General features: G+C 42.3%; 1 protein-coding gene across 1 annotated transcript in view; it reads left to right on the top strand.

The window, feature by feature from the left end:
* LDLRAD3 (low density lipoprotein receptor class A domain containing 3) overlaps positions 1–12325 on the top strand; it is an 83575-nt gene that overhangs the window by 55611 nt on the left and 15639 nt on the right. The gene's annotated exons all lie outside the window — the stretch shown is intronic.

Here is a 12325-nt window from a genome sequence, read left to right as displayed (position 1 = left end):
GCATAATTTACTCCATTTGAAATGGATAGCAAGTCATCTGGTATTGTTGTAATTAATACTGTGTAAATGAGATTAAAATCAGTATCAGATTAGTGGCTAATGGGAGGCCCCCGATTGGAGCAAGTACATCTTCAGAGGCAGGGGAGAAATCCTCCGAGCCAGTTCTGCCATGCAAACTCCTTTCTTTGTTCTTTCCCACATTTGCTACCGTGCTTTGTGTCTGTGCCTGAACTTGCAAGCTCTGGTAATCTAGAGCACTGTGTGATACAATTACAGAGCCCTCCTTGGAGGGGAGTATTTAAAAATTGACTGCTAAGCTCTGCTAGGAAAGATAAACCTGAAACCAGAGAAGATGGTTGAAATTTATAGCTATTGAAGTGTAGACGTTACAAAACTTCCTACCCAAGATTGGTGAAATTGGCTTATATTTGTCCTGCTCTTGCATCAAGTCCCAGTTCTGTCTGCTTTTTCTCACAGGCTTGCTTTATTGTTCTTCGCTGCTTGCATTCAGGTTGCAGTGCAGCTGGCTGACAGATGAGGGGGAATTGCATTTGTTTTTCTTTGAACAAACTGTATTAATTAAAATGCCTCCCACCGGGTTTGCCGTTTGCTGTAAGTAGCACATATCATTAGCTTTTAAAAACCAACAGCATCATAAACTTAAGGCTGGCTTTAGCTTAAATGCCTTCCAATTTAAAATGCACAGCGTAACCCCGAGGCAGGACAGTAAACTTGGACCTGGGTGTCCCGCAGAAGAATGTGGGCTTTTGTTGAGGGGGAGGAGGCTGCACTGACTGGAAGGGGGAGAAGGTTGCTTCTTAACCAGCAGAGTAGGTTAATTGTTTGACCAGAGCAAACAGAAGTGAAAATGAGAAAGGAACAGACTGTTAAGACGGCATGGTGTGCCTGTGCCTTTATTACTGGAGAACAGAGTGCCTGGGAGGTTTTCCTCCTGCCAAAAGATCTCTGTAATAAGGAGCAGGCTTTATCCACGGCCAAGTTGTGGCTTTCAAAGTGTAGGTCTGGGTCCTGTTTCCAGCCTCTCACCCTAGGTTGGAATATCTTTCTAGGCAGGTGAGAGAGCTTGCTTGCCTCTTTCTAGGACATTTTAGTGACCAGGAGTTTCCAAGGTACTCGTGCAGTGCCAGAGTTGTTCCTGCAGCGTGAGAAACTTCGGGTCCCATGGGAAGAAACGGATTGATTTCTCTGTGGGCCAGGAAGGGGTGGAAGAAAAAATTGAGACATAGCTGGTCTGCAATAAGAGATCATGGACATGGAAACGTGTACTGGGTGCTTCAGGAAAAATGTGTCGTTAGTTACAGGAGGAAGGCAGAGGCTCAGGCTGTCTGTACAACACAGTCTGGGGTAGCGCTTATTGACACGACTCCTTGAACTGTTAAAAATAATTGTGCAGTGTACAATGGAAGAATGAGTAGCAGCTTGCCTCTGCTGGAAAAGAAGGCATTTGTACGCAGAATTTAAAATGTTTATCTTACACCTCAAGCCCTAGAACTGAATGTATTGCCATGGCAAACGCCTGCGCTTTGTGGCATGCATTCACTGAGTATCAGTAAATAGAAGAGATGAAGTTTGTCTGCTGGGCTTCAGATGAAGGGATGTTTCCCTTAGTTAAGAAAGTATTGACCTTGGGTGATGTAATGCAGGATTTTTTTTTTCTACTCAGCCCACTATAAAAAAATGCACTGCATTAGGAAGGATCATTAAAGAAGGATGTGCAGTTCATTAAGTGAAGTACTTCATATCCGGTTAGCAAAGGAACAGAGAGCAACTAGTAAGCAAATGAAGAATTATATCTGGAGTTTCAGCCAAGAAACTGCGTCAAAGACAAAGTCATAAAGAAAGTTTGTTGCTGATCTGCCCCCCGTGGTTTAGGGCTACACCGCTGATAATGGTGGAGACAGCAGGACGAGAAGGACACATCTCATTGCCACTGAGGCCTGGCAAGTAGTTGTTCAAAAATAAAAAAAAATAAAAATCCGCACAGGTTAATGCAGACCAGGTATTCTGTTTCTCCTTCAGTTTGGGCAGGGCAAAGCAGTTTGTCGTCTGTCTCACACCGCTGCCTGTTGGGGATGCTCCCAGCAGGAGTTTGTTTACCAAAGCCTCCCAAGGTGCAGGACTGACATGCACAAACAGGATTAAATTCCACCTGAAACGGAGCATTTGCATCCACTTGTCTCAGAAAGACCCAGGATAAGCTGCTTTTCCCTTTCATCCACTATCACAGTCAAATCTTTGTCCAAGGGTATGAAACACATTGCTGCCCTCAGCCTAAGGTGATTAAAACCAAGATGCTTTAGGAGAGAGCTGTTATGTGTATGTCTTCAGGCTGTTTGTGTGGAAACACTCTTTTCCTTCCTTTTCCTCCTTTGTAGGAGGGTATTTGAGAGTCTTTGGGCTGGTGAGGGTGAGACAGAGGCAGGATGCTGCAAAGATGGCTGGGGAGGAGGCAGCTCGGGATTCCATTCTCTGCCTTCAGTACAGCCCCTGCATTTGTATGTTGCATTGTATAGAAAACAGCAGTCCTTGGGTGAGAGATCAGAATTGGCATCTCCTGCTTCCCAGGTGAACCCTCTAATTACCAGGCCGCACATTACAGCCCGAGTAGGCTCCATAACTGGGGAGATCAAAGAGCATGGATCTGAATTCCCTTGAGCACTTAAGATCACACAAGCCTGATACCCTTTGCTATCAGGTGCTGGTGAGGGAGAACAGAAAAAAAAATAACCTTCTGTGTTAAATGTCGTAACGCTGCCGTTCTCCGATGGAATTAGCATGCAATGAAGAAGAACAGGTAAAATATCTGTTCTGTACAATGAACGTCGAGTTTGAAGTCTTTGTATAAGATGCCATATTGAAAAGAGGGTGTGCAGCACAGTAGTTCTCATTGATTTCCCCTTCACCTCTACAGATTGTTACTTCTGTACTGGTTTAATTATTGTCCTGGGAATGGTCTCCTGCTGCTTGTCCTTAAAGCATCATGGTTTAGTTACCAAGCACAGAAAAACCCTCCTTTACTGAAGTTTGGCAAGTCACTTTCAAAAAGATGCAGTTTTTTCTATTCTGCAAAACCTGATTTATTGGTTAATATCCCTCAGAGGATGTAGAAAGCGTCATATGTTATGTTCTGTGGGGCTTTGGTTTTTTGTTTTTGTCTAGACAGTGTATTAGAGTAGGGTTATAAAGATACTCAGAACATCTGCAATTTGTAAACGCAATAGGACTGCGTTACTAAGTACCTTCTCAGCCGCTGTCTGTTTTCCCCGGAGTACATATGGTTTTCTTGAAGAAAGGCAAATGCCTGCTGTTATCTACTAAACAGCTTTGGTGTTCAGCTGCTCAGGTAACAGCAAGCAAGTAATGGCTTTTGTTGCTGGGGTTCTGCCCAGAACCAGAATCAGTCTCCATCTGATAAAGAGTCTTCTGAGATCCTTGGTTGCAAGTCTTAGTGCAGAAAAAGAAAGCAGATGTACGTAGCTTTGCTTTTACAGAGGACTGGAGGTGGGTGAGGCGGGTTTCAGATTGCCGACAGCCAGCCTGGAAGTCCCTTTCGGACACAGGTGAGGAGAGACCAGAACTTTTTGTGATCCTGTTGGGTGTGGTTTTGGTCTCTTCCAAACCTTCAATGCAAAAAATAAAACTCTGAAGAGACTCCGCTTGAGTGACAGCCCTCGTTCTGCACGTTTGATGGGAAACTCTCCTTTGCATGGATGCTGTGTACCTTGGAAGACTTCAGTCCCTCATGTGCGTTGACTCTCACTTCTGGCTCAAAGCTATTTCCTCGGTTTCCCCTTCTTTTTTCTCTTTTCTGTAGCACCTGCCATCCTCTGTGAGAGCTCTGGCTGTTTCTCTTGGAGTGATTTGACCCCTGGCTCCGCTGCCAAGGTGGCAGTGTGAAGTGGTTGCTTAGAATAATGAGCCAGAGGAGAAAAATACCAGTCAGACCTGAGGATGTTGAGGGACATAGGACATTGAGCCCGCTCCTATTGAAGTGACAGAGCTCATGCTGAACAGGCCATTTCCCTCTAACGGTCCTGTTCATTTATTTCCATCAAGTGCTCAGATGTCATAAATCTCAGGTATATTTGTATTAAACTTGTTAAACCAGTACTTCTTTGCGAGCGCTGTATTGCTGAGAATGGTATTTCAGCTGTGCCGGAGGGGACAAATTCCTGTGTCCAGCGACTTGCCAAACTGAGGATTTTCCATCAGAGTGAGGTTATCCCACTAACCTTCACTGGTGTCTCAAGGGGAAACAGGCTCTTTCTAAGCCGCAGCAGCAATTAAATCTGCATACCTACTTGACCGATTTGATATTTAATTAAAGCAGAAGTATTACGGTGGGTAGTTGAGATAAATGACAGTCAACATTTGCAAGACTGACATCTGATTTTTTTTTTCCTTTTTTTTTTCCTGAGGTTTTAAAAATGAATCTCATTATAGCATGTAGTTAGTATAGCGTGCATAGAGAAATCCTTAGAGAAAATGGACTAGCGTGGAATGTCCCTGGCACCTGTTTTCCAAGCTTTGAGTAAAATGTTGAAGGCTCACTAGATGGAGGATGCAGAGAACATAGAAAAACAGAAGAATTTCACACCAAACCCTGATTATGTTTTTGTGTGTATATCTGTGTAATGCTATTGCTAACCATTACCAGAATGAGGAAAAACTATTTAAGAAAATGCTAGACTCGATTACAAAGCTTTGCAATTATAAGTGACTTGAAGTATTTAACTACATGCTGTCCATAAAGGTATTCAACTGAATTTAAATTTGGCATCGCTTTTTAAATTGGACATGGTGAACAAGCAGGGGTTTTTCATCACTGAATTTCAAATTATTTGTGGAAGAGAAATTGTCGCTTTCTGGCACTGCACCCAGGTCTAGCTTGTTCAGAACCTCCTGGTTAACAACACACACGTGGATCGCAGGTTCAACAGCTCTTAGGGTACAGAGGCACAGAACAAACACCATACTCATTGCCTGCACTGGTAAGGGATCACCGCTCATAGCTCTTTACAACACTTACTGAAAGTGTGTTTTTTTTTTTTTTTTTGCATTCTTGGGCTCTTGACTTTCAATGCTTTTCTGAATTACCTTTTTAATTACTCCCTATGTACCCTGGGAACTCGCTATTTGCTCTGCACTGAAGAGTTTTAAAACAGGGAATTCCTTTTGGCAATTAAGGTTCCACCTTCCTTATAATAGCAACTCCAGTGACTGCAATGTGCGCGTCTCCCTGAAGTGATGAAAATGTGTTTGTCTCTTACTGTAGTCGTGGCCCAAGGCTGCTTTAACCATGTGCCCTGTCATACAACTTTTTATTGCTCAAGACTTCAGCACTATTGTCACATGCTCTAAGAGGCAGTTTCCCACACAGGAGATGGAATTAAGTGTCTGGGATCTGATTTTTGTTGCAACGAGATCCTGAAACATTCTGGTTTTATTACAGCTGAGGTTGCTTGTATCATTTTTTCTTGATATCTCCTGTATTGACATCGTGCTGTATCTAAGGTGTTCCTCTTCAGCCCTTTGCATCTTCACTCTTGGTAAGTAAAGGAAAAGTCAGCAGTAATGATTCCCTTCTGTCAGGATAGCCCACCCTGTGGATCCTCACCACAATTTTATTGTGGGCAGATCTTTTGCCCTGTTGGAGTAACAGGGATTTTTGCAGAATCGTAGAACTGATAAACCTGTTTTATTCCCTTAATGTAACAATGATGTCTTGTTCGTGGAGCTGTTGCTATGCCATGCAACATAAGATGAATTTGCTTTCTGATGGAGACAGCATCTTAACTTGGCTCCTTCTGCTGTTGCAATTCACCCTCCTCTTGTTCCTGAAAGCCTTGAAAGATTATAAGAGAAAATTTACCCATGGAGTTGAGGTAGGTAGATGGCCTAGAGACTGTGGAGGAGTAAGGAACAAGTGCTTTGTCTGCAAATTTCTCTTGTCCTTTTGAAAGCCTATTAGCTGATTAGACATTGTCAAGTTTTCTTGACAGAAGACAAGGTTTAAATTTGATCAAACCCAGAAAGAAACCCTTTAGAATTAGGCTGGTGAAGGTATTTGGAGAAGAGATAGGTTGACTTTTTTGTTGTTTGTTTTTCATTGATGAATTATTTTAATTGGCCAGAAAGTTAATATTGACATTATTAAGTAGCAAGGATAGTGGTTTAAATGAAATAACCTTGGTAGTTGGTTGATTCTCACAGGGCTATGTGGTGCAGGCGTATTATTGGTCCTGTTTGACCACCAGTTGCATTATGGAAACGCCATCTAGGGCTTGTGACTTGTGCCTGCTGTCACAACATGGATTTCATAGACAGCAAGATTTTATGTTGTACTGGGTCCTTCATAAAAGGCACATCCCAAATCAGTACACCACCGCATGTACAACTGAAACAGACCACCCCAGCAAATGAGGAGACCCTGTTAAGCATTTGCTTATTGCTTTGAAAGACTTACACTGTTTATTTAAAAATTTGCCACATGGAACAGGTGTTCCTAGGCAATTATTTTTCTAGGCGAAGTCAAAAAAAATTCAGTCAATTATTTTTCTAGGCCAAGCTGAAATTTGGCTTTCCTATTTGATTCTTCCTTTTCCCCTGCCTCCCAAGAGAAGGAATATTTTCAAATTCTCTTGTTGAACTGGACATCCAAAATCATTAGTCGCCCTTGAAATATTAGGCAGAACGTTTGAACCAGAGACAAAAAACAAAACCAGCTTTGAGCTTGATGTAAACTAACTATGGCACTGATGGAGTAGCTCGTGTCTCAGGGGATGACGTGCTAATGCATCACATGAGATGGCGAGTGGCAGTGGGCAGGCTGACTGTTCTTTGTACAGTGCACAACTCACAAGCAGATAGTAAATATGTATTAAGCTAACAGTCTCTTGTTTTAAAAGATAAAATTTGCAGTACTCTATGCTACGTTCCTAAAAGCAATTAAAAGAACATTCTGGTGTATGGCACCATCAGAGGTAAAAGCACCAGGCTTACAAGAATGACTTGGTTTGAGAAATTTTAATTTTCAATTAAGCTTGAAAGGACAAAGTGCAAAATTAACTAACTTGCAATTAATTTCAGTAGTAATTATGTAAAAAATTCCAGGCATACAGAAGATGAGAAGCGTGGCATAATTAGTTGTGGAGGTTTTTTTACTCCTGTAATTACAGTGATGAATATGCATGAGGCTGTTTGGGGAAGGGAAGCACAGCAAGCAATTGTATTTAATTAAACTTTTAGCTGGCTTAGTTATGGAGGCTGTTCTTTGTTTTAATTCCTTCAAAACTGCTGTGAAACTCGTGAGGCAGGGAAGTTGCACCCCCAGAGTGTGAAAATGGCCTTTTAGGATCTGGTTTTCCCATGTAGAGGTCTCCAAGGTCATCTGTCACTTCAAGAGTCATAGGTAACCATTATGTTCTAATTCTCCCGCTCTTGAAACTTGTGTGAAAAGCCTGATCAAAGCAAATTGCACTGTTTTATTGTTTGGGTATTCAGAAAGTTCGGAGAGAATGCTGTAGTGTTGTGCAGGTGAGTGCGAGTTCAAGGAACCAGCCTGATCTTTGAGAGCATGAGGAAAGAGTGACTGCACTGTATGCGGTGATGTTGAGATCAGAGTCGGGCCCTTAGCCTCCAGAGGTCGTTTTGATGGGGTCCTTATCTACAGAAATAGAAATTAGCTGAAAGATAAAGGAAAATGGTTTGGAAGAGGAGAGAGGCATCATGAGGAGCAAGTGTGTGTGTGTTTTTCCCCAATACTTCCCAGCTGTTTGATATGTTCCACTTAGTCTAGAATCTGATGTGATTTTATTCTTTTTTTTTTATTTTTGTTCCTAGTTCGCGTCTAGTCAAGTTTTTAATCTCATATGTAGACATGCTAACTCAATCTCTGTCTTGAATGATGGACGCTTGAGTTTATACGATAACATACAACGCATAGTGCTGGGGAGGACACTACTGAGTTTCTTGAGAATAATTAGGTTTGCTTTAGAGCAAAGCAATAAAACAACCTCTTTTTTAGAAGTAAAGACAAAGTAATATCTATAAAAGTATGTGTGGAGAGACGGATCTGTCTGATGGAAGCTGAGAACTGCTGGTTCTGATCCTGATGTTGAGTTCTGCAGCTTCGGGTAAGTCACTTTATCAGTTGGAGCCTTGCTTTTTAGGCGAGGAGCGTGTTTCCCTATCGTATTGCATTGCTGTAATGTTTTTGTGATTTCTCTGTAAATACTTGAAGGAAGAGGTACTATAAAAGAAATAGCGTAGTTATTTGCATATACACCATAAAGGAGTAGCAAATGGTTTCGTTTCTTACAGTTTGAAATTATATGTCCCAGCTATTCCAAAAGCTGCTCCCAAGAAGCTTGTCCCACATGAAGTGGTTATTCCCCAGCACGTAATTCTATACGGTCACCCAGCTTTTGTTTATAGTCAGGCAACATCATTTCATCTATTTACTCTTCTGTCTATGAAATGTATTGTTAAATTTGTCCTGTATCTTTTCCCTCGTACCCTTGTTGCCTTTATTTGTGGTCTGCCCAACAGTCTAAAAGTCAGTCACCCAGTTTCATTTTTATAACCCATGGCTATTATAAATACTTCAATCATGTCTCCTCTTAATCATCTTTTCTCTAGACCGAATAAATCCTACATTTTTTCTCTTGATATTTAAGCTCTGTTTTCCCATTCATCATCTTTGTTTCTGATGCTGTACTCTCACCAACCTAATTCTGTCTGTCTTCAAATAAGCTGGCCAAAATAGGATGCTACAGTTCAAACGTGGTTTCACTGGGGTTTTGTAGCGTCGTGCAACAATACTTTAATATCCTTGGCTTGTGATAAGCCAGTTTTCTATTAACCTTCTTTACCACTGCTATGCATTAGACCAAGAATCTGTCAATAAAGTTTCATTTTCATGTGGCACGTTAGCTAATTCCGGGCCTTTTAAACTATGCTTAGCTGTACTAATCATTATTATTTGCCTCTAGTCTTTCCATACAGAATGTGAACTGTAAGTATGCTACCAAAAATCTCTTCATTTGTCCTTGCGTACAGTAATTATCTTGACATAGTTATTAATAATTATGATTCCTGCTTCTTAATACAAACGTTAAAATACATTTTTCTTTCTTGCGTTGTACACAGATGCTTTTCATATCCAGAATTGCACAATTTAGTATGACTAGTTCAGTCAGTCAGTCAGCCAGGGTCAAAGGGAAGATAAATGTTTCCCCAATCTCTGTGGAAACAAAAAGCAAGACTTCATCTTCAGTGAGAACAAATCTGGCACTCTCACATTCATTAGGCTGTGTTTGTCAGTGCTGAATAAACAACCTTTCATCAAATGCAGCAATTTTCTTCATTCTGTAATTAAAGATATTTTTTGCTTAATTTATTTATGTGAAAACTTGCTGAAGTGAGACCAAAATTTTTATAATGCATATTTCACAAAGAGGAATGAAGGTTCTGGAGAAAGTCCCAGGTACTATAATATCTTGATTTACTGTCTGAAATGTTATACTGGATTCATCTACAAAGGAAAGATATCCAAGTTTCCTTTGCACATGAAAGGAGGAGATGAGCTCCTTCTTCCTTTATTAATGTGTGGTTAGCCTGGAAGGCTTGTACAATTTATAGGTTTGTCAATGAAGTATGAACTTGTACTGAACTTGGCAGTAGGATGAGATCATGCAACAAATTAAATAAAATTATTTAAGAGGAGATCCATGGTCATTGTTGCGGGTTTTTTCAGTCGTTTTTTCTGTTTCTCTCAAGACAGACTTGGCGGAACTAGTGCTGGCTTGTCAGCCTACTTGGAAAAATAATCCAAATTTGGGTTTTGTGGTGTGTTGTGGGCTATTTAGTTGGCAGGGTCTGTTGTTGTTTGGACTGCAGGCTAGCATGTTTATTCAGGACTATCTCAGGTCTCAGGGGACCTCCAGAGAGGCATCTTGACCATCGTTGGCTGAACTGAAGTAGTCTTTATCTCCATTATTCTTGGCACACGTGTCTGCCATGTTCTGAAGGTCTCCGGTGATGCAGGTGTGGAGTCTCTGGAGGTGATCAATTCTAGTGCTTTATTTTCTCTCGTTGCCACTTAGAAAGCTGCCTCTGACGCCGAGCTACACACACGGCCGAGGAAGTTGATAGGAGGTTGCTGGGGGGCTTTGCCTTTTGGGATAGGTGGCTCAGACTCAACCTGGCTTGACTGAAAGCTGTAGGATTTTTGATACTCTGTAGAAAAGCTTTGGGAAGCTCTCCTAAGGACATAAAGGGATGTTAATCCACATGAGAAAACCATGAGAACAGTCAGGGTAACCAGAAATCAGAGAGCACAAGGCACGGAGGCACGTGGTGGTATTACAGCTACTGCAGCTCAAACACAAGGTAGCAGCTCTAATCAATTAGATGTATGAAATAAAGATGTGATCTCTCTTTCTATTCAGTCGGGACACTTCCCTGCAGCTTTTGAAGGCACGGAGTCTGTATTGTTAAATCAGGTATTGTTTTGATTTTCTCTGTCATTTCAAACCTAAACCAAAACGCTTCTGTATTTGAAAATATTAAAAGCTTAATTCCCATGTTTTCTTCAGCCTGAACAAGCCTGATTCTTTCATGGCACGCTGTGTCTTCAGGACCATTCATGCTGTTCTCCACCTAACTCTGTTTTCTTGTTGGTTTTGTTTGTGTGAAGTGCGGAGTCCTGAGCTTGCTAAATCCTCCAGCAGAGACACCCTGCGAGAGCTGAGCAGTGTTGGGGTTGCATATTTCACCGCCAATTAACACCTTACTCTCTGCTGACACCTGACTGCATCTGCCCCAGACCATTTCAGCTATTTTCAGATCGTTTTGCATTTTAATCTTGTCCAGCAGGGCTCAGGTAGCATTGCCTAACAGCGAACTGAGTAAGTGTGTTCTCTCTGCTTTGTCATTCAGGTACTCTCTGATCAGCAGCAGGTTGAGAATAGAGCCCTTTGGGCCCCTCTGAGAAGCTTTCTGGTTTGTAGTGAGCCACTGGCAACCACAGCCTCTGAATGGTCCCCTCCCACTCCCTATTTTCATTGTCACATTTTCTGATCAAGTGAGATTTTAGCAGATGATGAAAAGCACAGGTTTATCTTCTTCTTCCTGGTGTTAATGCCTTCCAGATGCTCATTGATGTCCCATTTGTACACTCTCACTTTCAAAGGCATTTTTTTTTCACCTTGCTTCACTTGCTTCTTTCAGTTTTTTTCTTTGATTCTATTTTTTTATTTTTTCTTCACTTTTTTTTTCTTTCAATTTTTAAAACATTTTGCTGTCTGTTCTGTGGCTTGGAAAGCCAAACCAGGCTGTACAATAACCGCTGTCACAACCAATTGTTGCCATCTTTGCTGCTGCTTTTTAGGCATTGTTTCTTTTTTTATAACATTAAAGAAAATATTCTGATTTTGATTTGCAACCAAGTCTGACGTTTGTTGAGACCTTTTTAGAGGTCCATCTTGAAGACAGTGATGCTTGTAAGGAAGCATTGGTTATCGAACAATGGCGAAGCCAAGTTGGGATGGCTCCGAAACGAAGCATCCTGTCACGTAGCTTCACACAGGTGCCTTCTCTGGCGGAGCCAAGTGCTGAGCTCTGCCGTGGATGAACCGTCTGCCCAGAAGCACTCCGTTGCTGAGGTCTTGCTTTCCTCTCTGGCAGGCAGAGGCCAGCCAGGGCAGCCTGCAGGGCTCTGCCTGGAGTGGTTTTGCTGCTGGTTTCTTCTGTTGCATCCCAGACGCAGTCAGTGGAGGGGTGTTGGGTAGGCACAAATGGGTGATGCGTAGTGTGACTGCTGGGATGGCGTCTAGGTGACCTAGCAGGCCTTGTCTGTCTCTGCTTTGATTTTTACTCGAGGTCACATCCTGCTAACAGTTCCTAAATTGTTAGGACATGCTGTCGTGGTTTTACAGCTCAGCACCACACAGCTGCTTGCTCACACTCCCCAGGTGGGACTGGGTAGAGAATCGGAAAGGTAAAAGCGTGAGAACTCATAGCTAGAGATAAAGACAGCCTACTTGGTAGAGCAAAAGCCGTGCTCACAAGCAAAGCCATCCCAGGAATTCATTCACCACTTCCCATTGACAGGCAGGTGTTCAGCCACAGCTGTTATTGCTGGGCATGACATCCCATGGTGTGGGACATCCCTCCGGCCAGTGTGGGCCAGCTGTCCTGGTTCTGTCCCCTCCCAGCTCCTGGGGCACCCCCACCTTCCCCACGAGCAGGGCAGCACGAGGAGCTGGAAAGGTCTTGGCTCTGCAGCAACTGAAATGTCAGT

Source organism: Oxyura jamaicensis, chromosome 5 (genome assembly GCF_011077185.1).
Source record: "Oxyura jamaicensis isolate SHBP4307 breed ruddy duck chromosome 5, BPBGC_Ojam_1.0, whole genome shotgun sequence".
NCBI lineage: Eukaryota > Metazoa > Chordata > Aves > Anseriformes > Anatidae > Oxyura > Oxyura jamaicensis.
This window is presented reverse-complemented; position numbering and strand designations above follow the sequence as displayed.